The sequence below is a fragment of the Arachis hypogaea genome, chromosome 3 (genome assembly GCF_003086295.3).
Source record: "Arachis hypogaea cultivar Tifrunner chromosome 3, arahy.Tifrunner.gnm2.J5K5, whole genome shotgun sequence".
Lineage (NCBI taxonomy): Eukaryota > Viridiplantae > Streptophyta > Magnoliopsida > Fabales > Fabaceae > Arachis > Arachis hypogaea.
Window position 1 is genome coordinate 85,331,638 of NC_092038.1, and position 4,277 is coordinate 85,335,914.

At 42.9% G+C, this 4,277-nt stretch overlaps 1 non-coding gene across 1 annotated transcript; it reads left to right on the top strand.

Moving 5' to 3' along the window:
• The first annotated feature begins 3,854 nt into the window (after positions 1–3,854).
• On the top strand, positions 3,855–3,958 carry LOC112792908 (small nucleolar RNA R71). Its single transcript, XR_003197627.1, has one exon. It is a non-coding gene; the product is annotated as a small nucleolar RNA R71 (small nucleolar RNA).
• The last annotated feature ends 319 nt before the right edge of the window (positions 3,959–4,277 follow it).

A 4,277-nucleotide genomic window follows, 5' to 3' on the forward strand; every position in this document is an offset into this window, starting at 1 on the left:
AACATAAATGAACACAACATAAAAACCGAAAAGCAGAAAGGAATAAGAACAAGGAATGAATCCACCTTAGTGGCGTCTTCTTCTTGAAGGACCAACAATGTCCTTAAGCTCTTCTATGTCCCTTCCTTTCCTTTGTTGCTCCTCCCTCATTGCTCTTTGATCTTCTCTTATTTCATGGAGAATGATGGAGTGCTCATGATGTTCCACCCTTAATTGTTCCACATTGTAGCTCAAATCTTCTAAGGAAGTGTTGAGTTGTTCCCGATAGTTTTTGGGAGGAAAGTGCATCCCTTGAGGCATCTCAGGGATTTCTTGATGATGAGCTTCCTCATGCATCTCTTGAGATCCGTGGAGGGTCTCTCTTGCTTGCTCCATCCTCTTCTTGGTGATGGGCTTATCCTCCTCAATGGAGATGTCTCCTTCTATGATAACTCCAGCTGAGTAACATAGATGGCAAATAAGGTGAGGAAAAGCTAGTCTTGCCATGGTGGAGGGCTTTTCGGCTATTTTATAGATTTCATTGGAGATGACTTCATGAACTTCTACTTCCTCTCCAATCATGATGCTATGAATCATGATGGCCCGATCCACAGTAACTTCAGATCGGTTGCTAGTGGGAATGATGGAGCGTTGAATAAACTCCAACCATCCTCTAGCCACAGGCTTGAGGTCCAGTCTTCTTAGTTGATCTGGCTTGCCTTTGGAGTCTCTTTTTCATTGAGCTCCTTCCACACATATGTCCATTAGGACTTGGTCCAACCTTTGATTAAAGTTGACCCTTCTAGTGTAGGGGCGTACATCTCCTTGCATCATGGGCAAGTGGAACGCCAACCTCACATTCTCCGGACTAAAATCTAAGTATTTCCCCCGAACCATTGTGAGATAATTCTTTGGACTCGGGTTCATACTTTGATCATGGTTCCTAGTGATCCATGCATTGGCATAGAACTCTTGAACCATTAAGATTCCGACTTGTTGCATGGTGTTGGTTAGGACTTCCCAACCTCTTCTTCGGATTTCATGTCGGATCTCCGGATACTCATTTTTCTTGAGTTTGAAAGGGACCTCAGGGATCACCTTCTTCTTTGCCACAACATCATAGAAGTGGTCTTGATGGCTTTTGGAGATGAATCTTTCCATCTCCCATGACTCGAAAGTGGAAGCTTTTGTCTTCCCTTTTCCTTTTCTAGAGGATTCTCCGGCCTTAGGTGCCATTGATGGTAATGGAAAAACAAAAAGCTTATGCTTTTACCACACCAAACTTAAAATATTGCTCGTCCTCGAGCAAGAGAAGAAAGAAGAGAAGAAGAAGAAGAAGAAAATATGGAGGAGAGTGAGGGATGGTGTTTCGGCCAAGGTGTAGAAGAGGGGGTTTGTGTTGTGTGAAAATGAAGTAGAATGGAAGGGTATATATATAGGGAAAGGGGAGAGGGTAGGTTCGGCCATGTAGGGTGGGTTTGGGTGGGAAAGTATTTTTGAATTTTGAAGGTAGGTGGGGTTTATGGGGAAGAGTGGATGGATGTGAGTGGTGAAGGGGGTAATTGGGAAGAGAGATTGAAGTTGTTGGGAAGTGTGACATGGGGAAGAGTGTTATAGGATTAGGAGGTAAGGTGGGAATATGTTAGGTGGGGATCCTGTGGGGTCCACAGATCCTGAGGTGATCCTGTGGGGTCCATAGATCCTGAGGTGTCAAGGAATCACATCCTTGCACCAAATAGACATACAAAATGCCTTTGCATACCATTCTGGCATTTAAATGCCGAGGTGATGCACGTTCTGGGCGTTCAATGCCCATGTGTAGCATGTTTGGGCGTTCAACGCCCATGTATAGCATGTTTCTGGCGTTGAACGCCAGTTCCATGCTTGTTACTGGTGTTCAGCGCCAGCTTTCCTCAAGGCACATTCCTGGCGTTCAAATGCCAGAATGTTGCTTGTTTCTAGCGTTCAGCGCCAGATTCATGCTCTGTTCTGACGTTGAACGCCAGCCAGATGCTTCTTACTGGCGTTGAACGCCAGTATGTCCTCCCTCCAGGGTGCGATTTTTCTTCTGCTGTTTTTGATTCTGTTTTTAATTTTTATATTTTTTTCGTGACTCCGCATGATCATGCACCTAATAAAACACAAAATAACAATGAAATAAAAATAAAATTAGATAAATAAAGATTGGGTTGCCTCCCAACAAGCGCTCTTTTAATGTCATTAGCTTGACAGTGGGCTCTCATGGAGCCACAAGATGATCAGGTCAATGTTGTATAGTCCCAATTCCAAACTTAGAGTTTGGATATGGGGTCTTAACACCAAACTTAGAGTTTGGTTGTGGCCTCCTAACACCAAACTTAGACTTTGACTGTGGGGGCTCTTCTTGACTCTGAACTGAGAGAAGCTCTTCATGCTTACTCTCTTTTGTCACAGAGGGATGGCCATGTGCCTTAAACACAAGGTAGTCCCCATTCAATTGAAGGACTAATTCACCTCTGTTGACATCTATTACAGCTCCTGCTGTAGCTAGGAAAGGTCTTCCAAGGATGATGCATTCATCCTCTTCCTTCCTAGTGTCTATGATTATGAAATCAGCAGGGATGTAAAGGCCTTCAACCTTTACTAACACGTCCTCTACTATTCCATAAGCTTGTCTCAATGACTTGTCTGCCAATTGTAATGAGAACAAGGCAGGTTGTACCTCAATGATCCCCAGCTTCTCCATTACAGAGAGTGGCATAAGATTTATCCCTGACCCCAGATCACATATAGCTTTTTCAAAGGTCATGGTGCCTAGTGTCTAGTTCACCAATGAGCAAGGGAGGTTCACTTTCCCAAGTCTCATTACCAAACAACTTGGCATTCAGCTTCATGATAGCTCCTAAATATTGAGCAACTTGCTCTTCAGTCATATCATCATCCTCTTCAGAGGAAGAATAGTCTTCAGAGCTCATGAATGGCAGAAGGAGATTTAATGGGATCTCTATGGTCTCTATATGAGCCTCAGATCCCTTTGGATCCTTAATAGGAAACTCTTTATTGCTTGAGAGACGTCCCAGGAGGTCTTCCTCACTAGGATTTTCGTCCTTCTCCTCCCTTGTGCATTCGGCCATATTGATCACATCAATGGCCTTGCACTCTTCTTTGGATTCTCTTCTGTATTGCTTGGGAGAATACTGGGAGGAGTTTCAATGACTTTCTTACTCAGCTGGCCCACTTGTGCCTCCAGATTTCTGATGGAGGATCTTGTTTCACTCATGAAACTGAAAGTGGCTTTTGACAGATCAGAAACTAGATTGGCTAAATTAGAAGTGTTTTGTTCAGAATTCTTTGTCTGTTGCTGAGAAGATGATGGAAAATGCTTGCTATTGCTCAGCCTATTGCGTCCACCATTGTTAAAGCCTTGTTGAGGCTTTTGTTGATCCTTCCATGAGAAATTTGGATGATTTCTCCATGATGAATTATAGGTGTTTCCATAAGGTTCACCCATGTAATTAACCTTTGCCATTGCAGGGTTCTCAGGATCATAAGCTTCTTCAGAAGCGGCCCCTTTAGTACTGTTGGATGCATTTTGCCATCCATTCAGACTTTGAGAGATCATGTTAACTTGCTGAGTCAACACTTTGTTCTGAGCCAATATGGCATTCAGAGCATCAATTTCAAGAACTCCCTTCCTCTGAGGTGTCCCATTATTCACGGAATTCCTCTCAGAAGTGTACATGAATTGGTTATTTGCAACCATGTCAATAAGTTCTTGAGCTTCTGCAGGTGTTTTCTTTAGGTGAATAGATCCACCTGCAGAATGGTCCAATGAGATTTTCAAAAACTCAGATAGACCATAATAGAATATATCTAATATGGTCCATTCTGAAAACATGTCAGATGGACACCTTTTGGTCAACTGCTTGTATCTTTCCCAAGCTTCATAGAGGAATTCACCATCTTTTTGTTTGAAGGTCTGAACATCCACTCTAAGCTTGCTCAGCTTTTGAGGAGGAAATAATTTATCCAAGAAGGCCGTGACCAGCTTATCCCAAGAGTCCAGGCTATGCATAGGTTGTGAATCCAACCATATTCTAGCTCTGTCTCTTACAGCAAAAGGGAAAAGCATGAGTCTGTAGACTTCAGGATCAACTCCATTCGTCTTAACAGTCTCACAAATTTGCAAGAACTCAGTTAAAAACTGGTAAGGATCTTCAGATGGAAGTCCATAAAACTTGCAGTTCTGTTGCATTAAAGCAACTAGTTGAGGCTTAAGCTCAAAATTATTGGCTCCAATGGCAGGAATGGAGATGCTT